Source organism: Protopterus annectens, chromosome 8.part0 (genome assembly GCF_019279795.1).
Source record: "Protopterus annectens isolate FY-2018-M chromosome 8.part0, PAN1.0, whole genome shotgun sequence".
NCBI lineage: Eukaryota > Metazoa > Chordata > Ceratodontiformes > Protopteridae > Protopterus > Protopterus annectens.
In genome coordinates, this window is record NC_056741.1 from 936,914,913 (window position 1) to 936,937,086 (window position 22,174).

Below are 22,174 nucleotides of genomic sequence, written 5' to 3' on the forward strand. Positions count from 1 at the left end.
GCAATAATGGTTTGTACACCCCCATAGCCATGGTATGCAGTGATGGTTGTCAGTGTAAGCATTTCTGCAGTGGCCATACATGGTCTGTTGATGCCTGCTGTAAATCAGGCATCCGGGATTCACCAATGACAACAGTCCACATATCATCCCAGGTATGTGTTTCTGAAACAGATAGGGGCTGTGAGAGGTAGAGCTGGCATAAGCGACACTGTACTTCACATTCTGCAATGGGTTGGACACCTGTGAGTTGTGGGGCACAGTACATGGCAGGGTGCAGAACAGGTGTACAGCAATAATGTGTACATGGGTGCAGAGGTATCCAGGGGAAGGGTCATCACCTAGTCACAGCACATGCATCATACACATGTATACCGCTGCTAGCATGGTGTGAGTATAGCTGAACTGCATGTTGTTCTGTACAATATGTTCTGCATGTTGGCAGTTGGGTAATTGGAGGACTGTGTGTACGATCATTGTGCATCCTCACCTGCGTGTGTGTGTGTGTGTGTGTGTGTGTGTGTGTGTGTGTGTGTGTGTGTGTGTGTGTGTATGTGTGTGTGCATTTGTGTGCATGTGTGTGCATCCTGGTGGTTAGTTAGTTTGCCTGCATGGTCACTCTGTCAAAGTGGTGGGAGGTAGATGCATATGTGATGCGTGTGTGCATGTGTGTGTTTGCGTGTGTGGCCATGTATGCACGTGCGATTGTGAGGTGTTCATATGGCTGTACCCCTCTTTGGGACCATGCAGTACACAGACATGGAGTGCCACATTGCACACCAGGAATATCTGTCATGTACTCAAAGGACAGCAAATAGTATAATATGACCTGTAGCTTGGATCAGGCCATCCAGAGGGAAGGTAGACCCCAGGTACACACATAATATTATTGTCAGCAGAGACGTCACCTACAGCCCTTGTATGCAGCTCTACAGATGCATTGGGGAAGGAATAGTCAACACCAGGGAGTGTATCCACATATTACATCCGACACATGATGGGCCAACGGAGCAGCATATCCCACATGCATTGAGCATTACATACACATGACACAACAGTGGGAGGTATTATGGCTACAACATAGTAGCCCACACATATAGGGGCCATGCACATCATTCCAGCCATACAGAGGGTGCCTACTGGTTGACAGCATTGGGGCCATGTTACTCCACTACACACAGGCCAGGCAGGTAATGTAGCAACAGGGCTTATAGATTAGATTCATAGATTCATACTAAGCTAACTGCCCTTGTGAGCCTTTTTAAGCCTAGCCAATTATCCCATGTGAAACTCAAACCCTGCACCTTGTGTTTGTAAGGCAAACACCTTAACCATTATGCCACCCTCCCAACCCTTGTGTTGTGGCCGCTTGTGTGGGCATTTAGAGGACTGTGATGTTAATTAGTGGTAGCAATGTGTGTATGTTAACAAATGTGATGCAGAATGGGGTAACACATGGACATGTATGTGGGGCTGTCTGTAAAGGCATGGACAGATAGGTAGTACTAAGATGTGTGTGTGTGTACTGTTAAGCAATGCTGTACAGGTTTTAAAGTGCAGTTATTGTTTTCCCCCACAGGTGGCGAGGTGGGTCAGGGTCCCGCCTGTACCCAATCTTAAGTAGGTGTCCATACAGACACCGATGATGATGATGATGATGATGATGATGGTAAGGCACAGGTGGGGTTGTCAGGGGCCGACAATGCAATATATTTCACATCCCCCTTTCAGCCACTCCACCCCCACACACAGTTACAGTGCCTATACACACCCCAGCACTAGTGACCATAACAGAGGGACAGCTGGCATTCAGTGGCATTGCATGGGAACGTGTGGTAACCATGCCTGTGTCCAGTTGCAACAGGCATAGCTGGATGTCTGGCAGGCTGCCACATAGGCAGATGTTCCAGGGTACTCGTTGTAGGGCCATTGGACATCATGCCCTGGCCTAGGCAACATAGCTGCAACCAGCAGACGCATGTTCTAGGCTGTAATGGCAGTGCAGGCACATATTGAGCATTACACCAGATAGGGTCTTAGGCTGCATTGGCTGCACTTGCTACTGTAGGCGACAGCCTCCGTGAAGTGGTGGCTGCCATCCGTGCTAATGAGCAAGTGGATAGACGGCATGATGAGCTGATGGGCCTCATCAGCTGTGGTGTGTCCATGCTTCGACATGTGGTGGGGATGCGGCGACGCCAGTGTGGACATGGCCCAGCAACACCAACAGCTGGCACTCAGCATGGGCATGCTAGGACACCAAGAGGCTCCTGTAGTGGCAGTAGCAGCCCTGGCAGTGCAGATGGTGTGCTGTCCACACCACACCAGGCCACGTGGTCCTGGCCAGTCCCAGGAGGGATGTGGTACCAGCAGACAAATGTCATCAGCAGGTGAGAGTAGCACTTCAACGCCTGTACCTGCACATGCCCGTGGAACCCCTGGCAGGCACCATGGCTGGAGGCAGTGAACTGCACACCCTGCCAGGTATGGTCTGCAGCTGTCCATAAACACCTGTGTAGGGCAGCCACAAGGCAGAAATGTGTGCATGCATACCCACACACTATGCAAACACACCTAGGGCACCTCATACCTACACACCGCATCACCTCAGCCAGCTCCCCAGAATATACCCCTCATCCACACACATGGTGTCAAATATATGGCCCACCCTCAGCCTCTGGCAGAACACCACACCCTGTGCATATGATGATACCTGTGCCCCTTCCCTGTCATCCATACCATTGATGCAGGGACAGGCTGATATGGTTCTGATGCACAGGGTGAGTGCACACCAGTGTACCACAGTCCTGCACTGTAACATGTTGTAGGGTGTAGAGTGTGAGGCACAATTGGCAGATAGTGTAGCCATCCAGCAATGATGCCTTCTAACTGTTAGTAACACTGGTTGTGGTCTGAAAACTGATATGCTTGGTTGCGTTCTGTAAACTGATATGCAGGTGTGTTGTAGGTGTACATGTGTCAGCATGAGGATATTCTGCAGTTATAATGCACAACATGGTATGTCACTGTGCTGACACCATGGCAGTGACATATCTGGGGTACAGTTGAACACATTTCACAGGTTACTATACCGGGTATTGCCTGTGCCACATGTACAGGTGGCCCACTGAGGCATGTATACCCTGCAACCTGATGTAGACCCATCCACATACACGCACACATTTACTTGCCAACCCTAGGACTAGACCCCTACCTAGCTATGTCATGATACTGATGTGCGTGGCCTATATTCCACAAACACTGCCTTAACCACTCTGTATCCAACAGTCCTTGTTGCGGCCAGCCCTTGCAGGTCATGAACTCAGGGCTCTTTACACTGAAGTCACAACACATGACCACTACACCATGACCACTGTGGGGACAGCTGTTGTGTTACCAATACATCTCTCATTACCCAAATTGAGTGGTATTGAACACTTGCCTTTACGTCTTAGATTGTGTAGTCCTTGTCATTAATATGACTGTTGCATCACATATGTTGTTTCATCATAATGTACACACAGCAGATACATAAGCCGGGATACATGTGGGAGGGTATACACAATTTTGACATTTCCTCATGACAGGTATATTGTTATATACATATAGGTGTATAGATGTCTACATGTACATACACAGGTATACACATACATGTCTGTATACACATCTGTATAGTGCTATATATATATATATATATATATATATATATATATATATATATATATATATATATATATATATGGCTATGTGTACACCTCTTCATATGTACATATGTGTACATATCTATACAAATATGCATCTATACATGTGTATATATAGGTATACATATATGTACATATAGATGTGTATATAGCTATATATGTATGCACATCCTATGTGTTCAGATATGCCTAGTTATGTTGGCATATGTATAGATATCTAGTAATTTATTGGCTGTTTTGGGCTAATTTCTCTCTCTTTCATTTCCCTGCTATAAAACCCACATTTGCGCGGTTTTGTATGCCAGGCAGTGCCAGTTAGCTAGAGTATAACTATTCCTGGCTCCACAAAGTCTACTCTTCAAATTTTCTCTTGGAATTAGACAAACTTTCAACTTAAGCACTCAAACCATTCACTTCTCATCCCGGCACTTGCTCAAAACTCATAGCAAGCACTAATAAACCTTAGCACTAGACCCTCCTTATACTATAGAGAAGGACAAGGCTCTCTCTTTGACCTTACAAGCCAATCAGTAAAACATTTCACTGTACCTATCCAGGCATGTCCAAAGGGTAGTTTCAGGTGTACTCTCTGGTCCAACTGGTGAATCTGGGCATTTTTAGGCAATGTTACAATTGCCTCATGTACAAAGACAACCATCTCCTCCTTCCACCAAACACTAATACATGTGAGAGATGCAATTATACAGCAAAACTGGAGGCTAAGCTTTCTCAACCCAAGACTGGACCAGGCAATCAAGAGTAGAAGGGAATTACTTTCATCACACCACCAGTCTCACATAGAAATTTGAAACCAGCACTGGTAAAAAACACACATAAATACATGAAAACATACTCAGAGGCTCTAAATAAAAATCTGCAAAAGCAACAGAGACCTCCGAAGCAGACATCCAAGCAACCTCCACCCCTAACACAAACCATGAAACACATACTTTACAAAACCAGTGAGCCATGCAATCACAGCTCTTAAGGCAAAACAACATACCCAACACACCAGAAATAGGTGACTCTATAGTCAGGCACACTGACATCCCACTCACTTGGCTGAACAAGAAGGTTACTGTTAGCTGCTTGTCATGTGCCAGGATCCGCTACATAAAACAAGCACTCAGCTCACTCCAGAACAAAGTACAAATATGACTCTGTCATTGTCCATGTTGGTGTGAATGACCTGAGCCGTACCACCCTGGACTACATGAAAAGAGACATGGAGGAGCTCTCTGATCATGTAGCCCAGGCTGGTATGACCCTGACTAGCATCCTGCCCTCACCAAGAATGATACCACGGTATAGAAAAAAAATTATCAATTTCAACAATTGGCTAAGCATCTGGCATCATTCAAAGGGGATCCAGTGTCTGTCAGCCTGGGATGACATGCTCTACAAGCCACGCTACTTTGCTAGAGATGGCTTGCACCTCTCACCCTTAGGCTTTCAAATACTGGCCAAGGCACTTGCCACCCCCATAGTGCCTTTTTTAGGCAAGGCTCAAAAGACAAACCCACCGCTGTAAATAGCACAAGTAACAAAAAACTGAGGGTAATGCTACTCAATGCCAGAAGTCTAAACCTCAAAATGCATGCACTTGAGGCACTCCTCAGTATGAAGGAAATCGATATATGTGCAGTAACAGAAACCTGGTTTAAGGATCCAGAGAGCACTCCAGCACTACCAAGCAACAACTTCTACCATACATTTCGACCACAAAACCCAGACCGAAATACAAAAGGCAGGGGAGTATCCATATTCATAAAGGGTACCTACACCTTCAGGTTACTGGCACAGCACGATGCTTCAGAGATCATCCACGTGCAACTAACAACAGGCAAAACTGCTATTCAAATTATAGCTTGCTACAGATCACCCACCATATCCCAGGACCCCCACTCCACATTCCTGGAAACACTGGCAAACATAAAGGTCCTACCAAACACCCTGATATTGGTTGATTTCAATTAACCAAACATTAACTGGGAGAACTACTCAAGTACAAACTCCCTTGCCCAACATTTCCTAGAATTTATAAACTCAAACACCCTGGATCAACTGGTCAACACCCCCACCAGAGGTGACAACATATTGGACCTGGTCATTACCAACATGGGCGGCTGGTGTTCCACACCAGAGGTAGACCCCTCGCTGGTTAGATCGGACCATAAACTAGTCCCTCTGGATATCCCCATTCTGCCACCACCCCCGGTCAAAGAAACCACTGTGAAAAACTTTTCAAAAGCAAAGTTCACATTACTTAAGACCAAGGTGGAAAGTTTCAAAGCCCCCATGCTAAAGGATAACGCTGTCCAAGCTGCAAAACCCTTACTAGTGCACACTATGGGCACCTACAAGAATGCATGGATTGTGCTATCCCAAAAAAAACAAGACTCACTCCTCCAAGAAAAAGAAACCAGTCTGATGGACCCCTGCCATAAACAAGCTATACAACAGGAGGAGGAAACTAGTACAGAAGAGAGTAAAATCCCAAGAAAGGAAGACATCCCTGATCAGTATCATCAAGAAACTACATTCCCTCATAAAATCATCCAAGGCTAGCTTTGAAAGAAAAATTACCATGGACAAGATAACCACAAGGCATTCTTTAGCTAGGTCAAGAATCTAAGTGGCAATTCTCAGATCTGCTCGGAGTTAGAGCAGAATGGCACAAAATACACTGAACCGACAGATATAGCCAACATCCTGGCAGACAGATGGAGTGCAAACTTCACCCCCCTCTCACCCCCAAAAGGGCCCATAACTATACCAGAACAATGTAGTGCCCTTGAAATCACAAACACTTCAAACAGCCCTCTCCAAAGCCAAAAACACAGCATCAATGGGAACGGACGGTGTCCCAGGCTGCATCCTACGTGAGCTCAAAGATGAACTAACCCCTCACCTAAACACACTGTTTAAACTCAGCTTCTCCACAGGTTATGTGCCCACAGAGTGACGCACAGCAACGGTTATTCCACTCCAAAAAGGTGGAGCGAAAACAGACCCCATGAACTATCGCCCTATAAGCCTGACTAGCTTGGTCTGCAAAGCTATGGAGTGCATCATCATGGATCTCATTAACAGAGACATTTGGAACCTCCAAACACTGGACCCTACCCAGTTCAGCTTTGTTATGGGCAGAACATGCCTCCTAAATCTGGTGGACGTCTTTGAGACAGTTACCAAGGCTATAGATGAGGGAAAGGTGGTCCACACAGCCTACCTAGACCTCACAAAGGCCTTTGACACCATTCCCCAGTCAGGTATTATAGACAAGCTCACCAGCCTGACCATAAACCCCATCACGAGATGGGTTGCCAACTGGCTCAAGGACAGAACCCACATGGTAAGAGTTGTGGGAGCTAGGTCTGACTCTAAACTGGTTACAAGTGTTATTCCCCAGGGCTCAGTCCTAGGACCCTTCCTGTTCAGCATATAAATCTCAATGGTACAGGCAAGCACAGGAGGACTATGGCTGACTAAGTTCACAGACGACTGCAAACTAGGGGCTATAATTGACTCTCCAGCTGACACAGACATTCTTCAAAAGGGTCTCACTGAGACAGATTCCTGGTGTCAAAACCATGGCCTCAAGCCAAATGCCAAAAGGTGCATAGTCATCCCCTTTCAAAAAAACAAAGTACCCACAAACTACCACATAGGTGGTAACTCCCTAAATACGGAAGATGTAATAAGGGATCTGGGGACCCAAGTAGATAGTAACCTCTCCTTTGATAATCACATTGCCAAAGTGGTTAGAAAATCCTTCTATGTGGCCCACCTAATCACAAAAGGTTTGCATCCAGATCAAAATAGGTCATTGGGCCCCTCTACGCATCACTCACCAGACCCATCATAGAGTACAATGCCCCATTTGGGATGTACCTTACAAGACACCTGCAACAACTGGAAAGACCACAGAAGTACCTCACCAAGAGGATCACTGGCCTCAAGCAGATGCGCTATGCAGCTCGACTGAAGAAACTCCAGCTGTACTCGGTTGCATACTGGCTACTCAGAGGTGATCTCTGCCTGGCATACAAGGCCATGTCCAACCCAGAATTGATGGACATGCTCCACTTAAAGAAAACAATATCCCCTTGAGCCACACAGTCCAGGGATCTAAACCTCACCACAACAATAAATAGGATGTGCTGGAGGGATAGATTCCTGTCCCAGAGACTTCCCATGCTCTGGAACAAGATTCCAATCTACATTAGGCAGAGCTCCTCACTAACCCTCTTTAAGAGAAACCTTGACGAGTAGATTGGAAACAAAGTTTACCTCAGGGATCACTTCAATGGTTCTGCTGGACAGAGGCACAGGGAACTAATCTAAGGGGGCGGCGAAAGCCAACACATTCTGGCTAGGCTTATAAATGCTTTCGGCAGATAGCCTAGTACCTACCTATGAAACTATGAACTATATGTGCATACATATCTATACCAATATACCTACTACTGTTGATATATCTGTAGATATCCATACGTTTATGTGCATATGTATCACTATCTGTATATGTGTAGACATACATTGCTCTGTATATGTATATATCTTGGTGTGTATATGTATATCTATGTACTTATACATACCCATCTATATATGTCAATATGTATATGTGCACTCCTAGATATATATCTGGATGTATATATGTACAGATGTCCTCACCATATGTCCTGGACACGGACTGTAGACCTATCCCTGCCCCTATAGTTCCAACATCGTAGTGCAAGTGGATGTCAGGTATATATAGCAGATATATTGGTAGATGATTGCTACTGTAATTGTGATCGTCTTCGCAGACATGGTGTGTGTGGAAGGTCACATCTGCTTTCCTCATGTGTGCCATTGACTACTGACAGACATCCTAAGGACATCTTGCTAGCACATAATCACCCATGGACTGTAGCACATATATTGGCCAATATATGTGGACATTCTGAAACGCTCCTTACAGTCTGGAGGTATACACAGAACCCATTAGTGCTAAACATGTGTACCATGCATGACAATATGGATGTTAACAGCCATGTAGATGGATAAAACACATAACAACTGGTATGCATATGCCACTATAGGTATACGTTTACACAACCCTGTCTGGCCTGTCACATAATACCACTAGTACAGGGGTGCCATGGCCACATACTACCCATTAGATAGTGGCATACATCTGTACAACATCCCACTGCTCTGTTTGACATACATGACTGTTAAGGGAGACCCAGCACTAGTACATCCGGCAAGTATCTCCACATGACATCTCACTGGATAAGTACACTAAGCTGATAGACATGTAACAATGCATTGTGCAGGCTACAGGCAGACTGGCTCATCACTGGCCAACATCTCCTATGGGGTAATGCACATATACCTACATATATAGCAGGCTCTGCAGGCATGCCACACCACAGGGTAAGATACAACTGTGTGAAGGTGCATAACCACATCCAGTGTGAACACAGCCACATATGGTAAGCTAGCATAAAAGTACTGTATATGGACTATCTATTTAACAACATCCTCATATGTGCCACTCACAGACTAACCCTACATATACTGGGCTGCTACACGGTATGGTCTGCTGTCTGTGGTGTGGGACATGTGTGTGTATGGCCCTACAAACATGTAAACCAATATGGTAACATATAGTGAAGCAGCATGTAACAGCAGATAGGATGGGACCTATAACAATGACATCTACCACAGTCTGTACACAGGCTAAAGAACATGTTCACAATACACACACTGTTGACAGTCACCATAGTTACACAGACCTCAGTACTGTACAAACTACCACGGAATGTTCTGGTAATGTCGGCAAATATTACCCTTACTGTACATAACATGTGTAGCAGTCTGATATCTCCCTGGCTTACTATCAGATATGATGACACTTATGATGATGCACAGCACATATGCATCTCATAATGCACAAAATATTTAAAAAGGTTGACAGAGTTATGGCTGGAAGCATATACACAGGGTCTATATTGACATGTTGCTGTGCTAACCTCATAAATGTACTGTCGTAACAGGGTTTATTGCAACATGTGTCCTATGAGGGATATGAAGTCAGTAACTGTCAGGACTTTCACCATCTACAGACTGCAATCCTTACACTACCTTCTGCAGTTCACAGATACATACTCTGTGGGTAACACATGACACCAAGGGCACAACACATTGCCCAGTCTGCAGATGACCCTGTAAATGTGGATTCCTCAAACACAGTACTGACATGGCAGGTATTACAACATGTAGGACAGCCATATCCACATACACACTGTGAAACCAGTATTACTCCACATGTAGTATAGCAGCACTTGCAGTCTGTAGTCAGGCCATGCACATCCCCCTCCTGTGTGTTGCCCTGTTTCCACAGTGTAAATTGTTAGAGCTAAATCGCCAATCCATCTGAGCTGCATTTTGCCAAACAGTTCTAGTTCCTGCCCACAGTGGATGTAAAGGGCCAACACCAAAACGATGTTCCTAGATATTGGTGTGTGTCACCATGCGATTGGCTATGGGAAGGTTACCACAGCTTTTCCACATGCACTCAGCTAGAGGAGGACTGCAATTGGTGCAGAGGCCATCAGCTGATCATGACCATCACTTACAAAACACCACCTGCTGCCTAGCAAAGCAGATGTACATCCCACATCCACCAGAGAGGGTATGGGAGGACAGACAGAGACAAAGTATGTCAGAGAAGGTGTGGGTGAGTAAAATGTAAGCATGTTTGTGTCACACACCTACCAGCACGGCGTTTCAAACACCTGACTGCTATGCATAGCTATCGCATGTCTATGCACTTATTGCATGCGCCACATATCTTACATGTTGGTGAGTTGTCCAGATGTATATGTGCTGGTGAGTGACATCTACAACACTGCTGCAATACAGTAGGTGTAGCACATGAGTCTGTCCACATGAACAGGTGTCAGCGCCAACACAACCACACTCTGTAAGGGACTCATACACATTACCACACTTGGCAGGGTAACAAATACACTTCCTAACCAGTTACCTTGCCACAATACAGTAATGTATAGGTATGAATTGGCCCACAGGGGTTATCCTGGTGTTCTATGGTCAAAGGGTATGTGACAGTGTCTGACAGAGAGCATGCTTCAGTATGCCACTGGGTGTAGTACTGGGTGTGATTGTGGTCGGAAACATCATAAATACACACACAGACACAGGGTGCTAGTACTGGCGGGCATGTGTGCATTGCTTCATGGGTGTGTAGAGGTTGAGGTTCCCCAGACAGCTGTACAAGGCTAGGTGAGGGGTATCCCTTGGCACCAGGCCACATGAGAATGGTCTGCATTATGGCTAAGGGGTGTAGTATCCGGAATGGACCACACAAGTGGGTATAGCTTACACCATCCAGTCTCCTGTGTTACTATTGTGAGTGTGACCAGTGCTGTGGAATGCTTGGCATGTATGTGTTCTATACAACAAGACATGGACAGTGTTTGGGATGTGCACATGTCCGACATTCATGTACAGTGGCATTTGGAAGTGTACCTGGTTTGTCTGGCCCATGTGGTGTACACTGAATGTAATCATCAGATGTGACAGTCCCACCCTTATGTGGTGGGCCCAGGTAATGGACAGCTGGTTGACCCTGCAGCTACATTGGTAGCATGCTACAGGTGTTCCATGGTGTCAGTGGCATCTGCCATACATGGCATGTGTGTAAGGCATGGTATGTCCTTTGCGGATTACGTTTGATGGAACCACAGTTGTTGCAGGCATCTGATGGAAAACATAGTGAAGGCACACTGTCTGCAATTAGGTGCCTATTGTACTGATGGACTGGCTGCCATGGCCTCTGTAGGCCACTGCATTCACACCATTGTTACTATCATTCACTAATATGCAGTGTACTACACACATCTTGGCTGTTGCCTTGCCATGTGTGTGTGCATGAGACATGGGTTGAGAGTGTGCTCTGGGTAATACTGAGGTTGCTAACTGTGATTGCCTGGCCTTGTCACATGTATGGATATGGATATGCACCCAAGCCTCTCGGCTATTTCACAGCTGCTTTATCTGTACATTGGGCATTGTGATATGTACTAGGGCCACCATATAAGAAAATTGCAAAACCCACTACACATTGGGCCCAGGTGTCACGCACGCACGCACACACACACACACACACACACACACACACACACACACACACACACACACACACACACACACACACAGGTTATGAAGTACAAACACACATGCACACACACACCTGTCCTGTCCAGGAATAGAACCCCTACCTAATTAGTTTACTACACTACAGCACACGCCACAGTGATTACTGCAGTACTCCTTCCCCAAAGGTATATATCACATTGGCTGACATCAGCAGGATTGCCAAAGTAGGGCATTTGACATGTACCGAGTGTGACTAGCCTAAAATGCATTGCTCCCTACACAGAGTGGGACACACACAAAACATCCAGAACTGCCATGGGTGGGTATAGAACCCTACCAGGGTTCTGAATCACACTACAGCAGTATGCAGTTATGGCACACACTACGGAGATTACTGGGCTACAACAACCTTCCCAGAGGTGTATTTTGGGATGGACATCAGCAGCCTTACCAAGGTAGAGCATTTAAATTGTAGGGAGTGTGCCTACCTTAAAAAGCATTGCTGTCTACACAGAAAGACACACAAACACACACACACACACAGTTGCCAAGGCTGGGGTTAGAACTCCTATTTAAGTAGTGTATCACACTACAGCAGTACGCAGTTACAGCAAGCGCCACAGAGATTACTGGCCAATAATTTCCCCAAAGGTGTATTTCACAGTTGATGACAATGGCACACTTGTCAAAGTGGACCACTGGAGGTTGTAGTGTCTGTGAATGGACTCAAAAAGAATTGCACCCTACACTGACAAAGGAACACACACACACAAACACACATACATCCATACTTACCATATCAGGAAATGGAACACGTAACGTAGTTTTTCACACTACAGCAGTACACACTTATAGGACGTGCTGCGGAGATTACTGGGCTACAGCTTCCCAGAGGTGTATTACTAGGTGGATGACATCAGCTGCCTTGCAAAGGTTGAGTATTTGGATTGTGGGGAGTGTGGCTAGCCTAAAAAGCATTGCTCTCTACACAGACAGACACACACACACACACACACACACACACACACACAGTTGCCATGTCTGGGGATAGAATTCCTACCAAACTAGTTTTCACACTACAGCGGTATGCAGTTACAGGACGCACTATGGAGATTACCGGGTTACAGCTTCCCAAAGGTTTATTTCTAGGTGGATGACATCAGCAGCCTTGCCTAAGTTGTGCATTTACATTGTTGGGAGTGTGTCTACCCTTAAAAACATTGCTGTCTACACAGTCTGATGGACACATACACACACAAGCACACCATTGCCATGTGTGGAATTAGAAGTCCTACCTAACTAGCTTATCATACTATAGCAATAAACAGTTATGGGACGTGCCACGGAAATTTCTAGGCCACAACTCTCCCAAAGGTGTATTTCACATTGGATGACCTCAGCGGGCTTGTTATAGTAGGGCTATGGGGAGGGCAGTGAGTGTGCATGGGCCATTACACATTCATGTAGAGGTTGACACACCACATGCAGACACACACAGGGTCATATTTCACAGGTATGTGTACACAGTTGCTAAATGACTACTTCCTTGTACAGTCATGTTGCACAGATGGCACATGCACCACATGGTTTGTAATGCTGACAGATACCGGTGGCTAGTATCTGCAGTGAGTAACATCTGTTTTGGGGCCCTTTGGCTGTGTGTTGGGTGGGACAGGCCTGGATGGCTCCTTATCACAGTCACCCTCTTCCACACATCTATGTCCATCTACCTTTGGCTTATTATAGTGTGTTGTCCTTACATATATGTCTGTATTCCTATCCATTGTGTGTGCAAAGCATGAGTGGTGCATACCAATGGGTGTCTGCACCAACAAATGCAACTGTCAGATATGTCTGGTCCACTGGTGTTTGCAGACATGGCCATCATGTGTTTAAGTGTGTGAGCATGCCCAGTATGACCTTTCAGTATGTTGTTGCCTTACATTGCCTTAAGTATATGAGTATGCCCAGTATGGCCATCTGTATTGCATGTGTGGGTCACGTCTGGGTAATTTGTATTGCAGTGCTGACCTTTGTGTTGTACACTGACAGGTAGCATGCTGTCTGTGCAAGGGTATCCATCCATCATGTGGCATTGTCCTTTACTACATTTCTGCATAGCGGGGGGCACACCTGACTGTTTCTGCAGCTCTACACAGGAGTGGGAGGGGCACACCTAACTGTTACTATATGTCTACATAGGATGGGGGGGCACACTTGACACTTGTTCACTTTTGCTGGGACTGTACTGACAGTTCTGAGGAAGTCTGCGACGGGCAGATGAAAGCGCTAAACTAGTGATTCTTGTTGCTATTTTGTACAATAAAAGAATTCATCTTATACATCTGGAGATGTGTCTGTTTTACAGATTTGGCTGAGCGTATTGGATTCTGTCAGTTAACATTGGGTCTCGCTATTCATACTACGTTATATTCAACTGTGCGTTGGATTTCTTTGTCCTTTTTTGTGCGTGGAAGCTGGGTGCCGCAGTTTAAGCTACGCTACAAACCTACTGTTTCTGCGGTAGCTAGATTCTGTTAGCTGATATTGGATCTTGTCATTCCAGCTACGTTACATCAAACTGAGTGTTGGATTTTCTTCTGTGTGTAGAAATTGGGTGCCGCTGTTCAAGCTACGCCACAAACGAATTGTTTCTGCAGTAGCTGTTAACTTTTCTAGGATAAGGAATATGAAAGCAGGAGGTTGTGAGCAGAGGGAGGCATGCCTAGCTAGGGCATTATTAGGATCCCCCCTTCTAATGGCCTGGTAGTATTCTTTAATGCGATCACTAAGTTTGCGGGCAGTCATCCCTACATAGAAGCAGTCGCAATGCCCACATCTGCCCAGATAAACCACATAGGTGGTATTACAATTGTGGGTGCCTGTCAGGCGTAATAGTTTGGTGTTGATTAGGAAGGTGTCTCCAGTCAAAATATGTTGACAACATGCGCACTGGCTGCAGGGGAATGTTCCCTCTGCGGTAGGTATAGAGCTGGGCATGGTACTCTTGTGTTCTAAGAGGCTTTTTAGGGTGTGCCCTCTCTTGTAGGTGAATACAGGTGTGCTGCCTAAAGATTTAAGGAGGTCAGGATTGCTGGTGAGAATGTCCCAGTTGCGGGTCAGGGTATTTTTAATACTGTCTGCATCAACAGAGATAGGTATGGGAAATCTGGGTTTGTCAGTGGGTCTAATGGTGTTGGGAGAGGGGAAGCCACATTTGAGAATAGGGAAGTGTCTGGTGTGTATCTGTGTTCAGTCACTTCTTTTACAACTTTGTCCACTAGGTGTTTGGGGTAATGTTTGTCAAGAAAGTGGTTTTTAAGGACTTCACATTCATTGACAAAGAGTTCATCATTGCTAACTATTCTGCTTAGTCTGACGAACTGCCCTTTGACAACATTCTTTTTTATAAAATCAGGATGTTGGCTTTTGTAGTCCAGGAAGTTATTACGGTGGGTGGGTTTTCTGTACAGCTCAGAGGAGAACAAATGAGTGTCCTGACATCTGCTGAGCTTAATATCTAGAAAATTCACTGAGGACCCAGTTCCTGCAATGGTGAATTCGAGGAACTGGATGCTGCTCTGGAGATTGTTCAGGAACTTGTCCAGTTCCTTGTGGGTACCTTCCCAAAGGAGAAAGAGGTCGTCTATGTACCTTTTGTACAGAACTACATGCTCAAAACCATCTAGCTTAGTGAGGACATCCTCCTCCCAAGAGCTGAGGACAAGATTGGCATAGGATGGAGCCATTTTGGCCCCCATCGCCACTCCTTTGAGTTGTTTGAAAATCTTGTCCTGGAATGAGAAGTAGTTGTTTTCTAGTACTAGTCTGAGCAGTCTGCACAGGGTTTCCGCACGTTCCTGTGGTATGTTTCTGTGCTTAACTAAGTAATCCTTGACATCCTGTATTCCTTCTTTGTGAGGGATACTTGGGGAAAGAGCTGTGACTTCAAGGGTGACTAGTATTAGGCTCTTGTCCACAAATTCATCTTGGATCTTGTGTATTTCTTTTAGGAAATCCCAAGAATCTTTTAGAAAGAATCTAGAGGTTTGGACGAGGGGGTTAAAATAGAAATCTAGGAGTTGGGAGATGAATTCAGTTTTGGTTCTTTTGGATGAGACTATGTGTCTCATGTGGGGGTCTTTGTGGTTCTTGTGTATCTTTGGGATGCCAAAGAGTAAACCAACCTTGGGAGCGTCGACAGTCATAAAATCAAGTTCCTCTTCTGTGATCTTATTGTGGTAAGCCAGGTTAATCAATAATGTGTGTGTGTGTGTGTATATGGAACACCTTCAAATGCCCGAAAGCTCATTAGACCGACAAGGAATCCGTCGGACCGAAATCACCGACAACGCAGATGACCGACAAGGTGAGAACCCGACGGACTCGGTAAGTGTGCGATAGAGTGAGGGATTTAGTGTTAGGGAGCGGACAGGTAAGTGCGATAGTGAGGGACTGTAGTTTTAGGGGGTTAAGTGAGTTAGGGTTAGGGTGCAGGTAGGTGTGTGTGCGATAGTGATGGACTGTGGGTTTTGAGGTGGGTTAAGTGAGTTAGGGTTAGGGTGCAGGTAGGGTGTGTGTGCGATAGTGATGGACTGTGGGTTTCGGGGTGGGTTAAGTGAGTTAGGGTTAGGGTGCAGGTAGGGTGTGCGTGCGATAGTGACGGACTGTGGGTTTCGGGGTGGGTTAAGTGAGTTAGGGTTAGGCTGCAGGTAGGGTGTGTGTGCGATAGTGACGGACTGTGGGTTTCGGGGTGGGTTAAGTGAGTTAGGGTTAGGGTGCAGGTAGGGTGTGCGTGCGATAGTGATGGACTGTGGGTTTCGGGGTGGGTTAAGTGAGTTAGGGTTAGGGTGCAGGTAGGGTGTGTGTGCGATAGTGACGGACTGTGGGTTTCGGGGTGGGTTAAGTGAGTTAGGGTTAGGGTGCGGGTAGGGTAAGTGTGCGGTTGTGTCGGACCTTAGGGTTAGGGTTTGGGTTACGGTTTGGGTTACGGTTAGTGTATGTATGGTTGTGTGTATTGTCGGTATTTTGTGTTGTCGGTCTTTTGGTGTCGGTGATTTGTGTTTTGGCGTTGTGGCGTTTCGGTAAACTGAAGGGGATCCGTGTATATATATATTTGTTCAAACTTTCAGATGTTCGAAACTCATATGGCAGAGAGCATATGAGCAAACGTTTGAAAGGCTGACAAATGACCGTGGAAATCCCGCTGCAGTGCTGGACTCTGGGATTCCCATTTCCTGCACTGTAGTGTGATATCAAAGTGAGAATATTTAAGTAGCAGGGGGTGTGGGGGGTGCAGCGGGACTTGACCCCTGCATAACACAGTTTTACTGTGTTTACAGGTAGGTAAATGGTGCTATTTTAGGATGTCAGTCTTTCGGAATGTCGATCATATGGTGTCGGCCATATGAAAGTCGGCATTTTGAATGGTCAACATTCTGAAGTTTTTTTTTTTTTTAATAAGCTTACTTTATATGAAAAAAGTTACTTTTCCATTAATGGGGCAACAGTCTTCATAAAGGAGAAATGTTGCCGCAAAGCATTCCCGGAGAAGTACCTACACTTATGAAGGATCATTTGTCCTTAATGCTTGTTTCCATAAACTATCAGTAAAGAGACACCTTTCAGTTGAACACCACCATGTCATTTGTGTGAAATAACTGCATACAAATTAAAATTTATCACATTACAGCGGTTTCTGTTCAAAGGCATTTATGGATTTGGTGGCACTATGCACAAATACAAAACAGTATAAGTGTAGTTTGCATTACATGACATTCACTTCAAATCTGATGGTGTTTTTCTATTTACTGAGGAATTTGAATTCATCTGCATAGGATTGTACTGTGCAAACTTGTGGAACCATAGTGTGTAAGTAACTGAACAGGTCACAGCAGACATCCATTCCTTCTCTGTAAGAAATAAACAGCTCTGTCAGAAGGCAAGGAAAAGGACTATTCATACAACACACCACAGCTTTCAAGGTTTGCAAGCTTCCCTGCCATGCCGTTTTACTGGAAATGTGTTATATAACTTTACTGAAGTAGTAGGTTGGTTCATGCCTGCTTGCTTTCCATTTATTATGTTTTGGATCTTGCCTCACATTTCTTCCCTGTCCCATTTCTGGCACAACCAAATGGTCCCCGAAAGTAAACAGTGTTTCTTAGAAAGTGGAGCACACAACATGTGGAAAGGTAATGTTTGCCAAGTAAAAAAAACATTTTCGCTGATTTATATATGGATTTCATTAACACTTAATAGTCATGAAACTGGATTTTTTCATACAAAGTCGGGGCCAGTTGATAGTTCTTTGTGTAAGTTATCGAGGCAACACTTTCAACACAATCATTCAGTTGTAATGTAGTAGCTTAAGAAGTCTGTTAACAAGATGTGTGTAAAATTTAACAAAATATTGTTTTTTATAATGTATTATGAAAACCAAATAGTTTTTACACATATGTGGTTAGCAGACATGTTCAGGAACTGGATTACAACTGAATAATCATGTTGAAAGGTTTGCCCTGATAACGGAAAAGTACCTGAAAAAATGTAGTTACTGACATATAATTTCAAAGAAAATTACCATTTTGACATCTTCCCCAGCACAATTTGCAGGCCTGTCATATGAAAGCATGAAATTTTTTTGTAACAACCATAACAGTTTTTGTAACAACCGTGAGGTTGCAAATATTACTCGTGATGAAATGACAACACATAATTTATTTAAATCTTTACAGTTTCAAGCTATAAAACCAGACAAAGGCAGTGGTATAGCATAATTTGATGTAGTGGATTATGTTACTAGAGTACAAACACTCTTAGATAGTGATGCTTATAGTAAGGCATCAATTAATGAAGTCAATATGGCATACAAACGTATTTCTGGGTACAATAATTACTTATTTATAGAAGCTAAAATTGACATTAACCAGTATAATTACATGAATATGTTATGGCCAAAAATCCCTGTTCTTTTTGCAATACCAAAAATCCATAAAGACTTGGCCAACCCACCCTTTAGACCGCTAATTGATGGCCGGGGATCCATCACATACCCATGTGCCAAAATAGTGGATGGCATCCTAAAAAAATTTTTAGCAACAGAAATACAAGTCTGTAAAGATTCTTGGACATTTTTACAGAAGATCAATGACTTGTCCTAGGACACCTACAACAACTTTTTGACTATAGATGTAAAAGATCTATATACATCAATTCCTCATTTGGAAGGTGTGGAATGGACAAGCTTATTTCTTCATAGTAAAAAAGCATCTAGTCAAGAAATATATTAAGCCAAAACCTTATTAGACATCATTTTAACGAATAACTATTTTTCATTTTACAATGACCTTTATTTACAAAAACAGGATGTAGCAATGGGATCACCCTGTGGGGCAAGTTTTGCCAACACTGTGATGGCATATTGGGAGAAAAATTGTGTGTTCAACAATGTTAATTGTATGTCTATGATTTCATACTATACATGTTTCCTTGATGATATTTTCATCATTTTTAGAGGCAATTCAGATTCTGCAACTAAACTGGTAGAATACCTGAATTCTACAACAAGCTTCCTTAAATTTACATATAATTTTCAGGAAACCAGTATTGATTACCTTGATGCCCAACTGTCTAAAGACAAGGTGAAGAAATGGTATTTTTCAAGGATACATCATAAGGACACATACTGCAATGCATTTTTGCATTTTTCTAGCTCCCACCCATTACCACAAAAAAGATCCATCATTAAAGGTCAAATGATTAGAGCTGCTAGAATGGTGTCACGTGAACTTGATTTTTTTGACGAATGCAATTTATTGGGAAACATGTTTCTACAAAGAGGGTAGCCATTGTCTTTAATTGAGTCAGTATCTGATGAAGTTTACAAGAAAAGGACTAGCGGTTTACTAACACTGATCCTAGGGGGTACAGGAATGTCAGACGTATCTGATTTTTAGTTTTTTAAGTTTAGGTTCTAACAACAACAACCAGAGTAACAACCAGATTGTCAACTTGAACAAAGGTGACCACTTTGAATATAGTTTCATCACGACATTTAGTATGGATAGCATGTTTATAAGAAGTGTGTTATTCAAGAACTGGGAAATGATAAAACAAGATAAGTTATTAGTGGAGAAATGAAATGCGAGACCTAGAATTATCTTTAGGAAAGGTACTAATCTGAAAAATATTTTGGAAGCTCCAAATTATAGGAATACACACAGATTGGTAGGTATGACCAACTGTGGTTGTTGTAGTATGTGTAAATTTATTAACACGGGTCACACATTTAATATTAATGATAGGAAATTTTATATGAAATACATCTTGAATTGTAACTCAAGAATGGTGGTTTACGTCGCTTTATGTTCCCTATGTAAAGCTTTTTACATTGGGAAAACTGAGCGGAGGCTCAGAGACAGAATATATGAACACATTTATGCAATCAACACTAGACAATGCTCTAGCTAGACAGCACACCCTGGTCATAATTTCATTTTTAAAGCTATTGACCAAATCCAACACGATATTCGGGGTGGCCCTTTTAACTTATTTGAAGAAAGTGAACTTTCATGGCAAATAAGATCGAACGCTTTTAGTGAACCAGGGTTAAATGACCACTGTAACATTACTTGTCTTTTAAAAGTGAGAAGCTTAGAAAGATAGTTATTATTTGGGCCATGTGCCCACTGAGTTTGTGAATTTTAACTGTAGAATGTATTACATACATTTTTTAGAGTTAGTGATAAAGGATACAGTTATCACACCTAGTTTCTGTATGGAATTTCCATGAACTAAAACTTTTATGGAACTACTGTTACAATAACGAATATGGGGTGTGTTTTATTTCAATACATGTGTAGGTAAATGACTTTAGAGATGTTTCCAAAGTCAGTATAAAGTTTCTTTTATATAAAACATTACAAATTAGTTTAAGTATGGTTGATAGACATTTGGAATTTTTGACATTTTATTGTGAAAGTATTTGATTTGTCAAATTTGATCATATGACTGTTTTGCTTGTTATTTAAATGTTCTCGTGAATGGAACTTGAAATCTGAAGAAGTTGCCTTAATCAAGGCGACAAAAAGCGCTTCATTAAACTTGTGTTATCTCTCCTTTGTGTTGGATTGGTGTGCCGGAAGACTTTTGTTTATTTGGTAAAGCATGAAATTAACCAGCACTGCTCCAGAAGGCTCAGTAACAGGATCTTTCTTTCTCAGCATTTTTTTTTCAGATGTGTGGAGAGAGCCAAGACCTCTTTTTAACAAAGTCTGAATATGACTGCAAACTAGCAGGTGTTAAGTCTTCCTCTGACACCAGATCCCTTTAGAATGAAGTCTCGCTGGTAAACCCTTGATGTACATAAAAATAGGCTCAAACTAAAGCTAAAAAGTATAGTATCATTAGTTTTAGTAGACAACCCATTATTTCATCATATTGTATAGACAATTCGCCAGTACAAAATGAAAATGAAGTCAAGGACCTAGAAACTTGTATTAATAATTCCCTCTCTTTGGTCCATCATGTTACAAGGGTTGTCAAGAAATCCTTTATTCAGCATAGCTAAATGGCTAAGAAATATCATCAAGGTCTTAAGAGGTCATCTCTACCTTCTATTCAGCATTGATCAGACAAATTTTCAAGTGCAATGGTCCCTGTGGAATATACATCACTAAACATACCAAAAGGTTCCTTACTAAAAAAGATCACAACCCTAAAATCCCTGAGCTATCTAGAGAGGCTGGAAGTTCTATCCCTTTATTCAGTTTTATAGACTTATGAGTGGGGAACTGTGTCTCACTTAATACACCATTAGAGACTCAGTTGTGCTGGACTTCCTGTATATCTGTAAGTCCAATATCTCTGCTAATATGGAAATAAGGAATTTAAGGCTTCATGAACAGATAAATGAAATTCAGTAGAAGGACAGGTTTATAACCCAGTGTTTTGTAAATCTCTGAAATAAACTTTCCTAATCTATTAACTAATGTGATCCACTAGCTTTCTTGAAATATAAACAGATTACTGAATGGGTAGGCATAAATTTAATCTTGGATTTTCTAGCATGGCCCTCATGAGGAAAGAAGGTATGGCATGAGGGATGGTACTGTCAAGGCATGAATGATCATAAGACTTAGTGGCTTTGGAATCTCTTTGAATCTATAAAAATATACCATTATTTCATCCATACCACACTGACAGCTATGTATACATGCTCTTTTTACTTTATAGGTTCATAGGGGTATAGGAAGCTAACATCCACTAGTGCTTTTATAAGTCTAGTCATGCAACCCAAATGT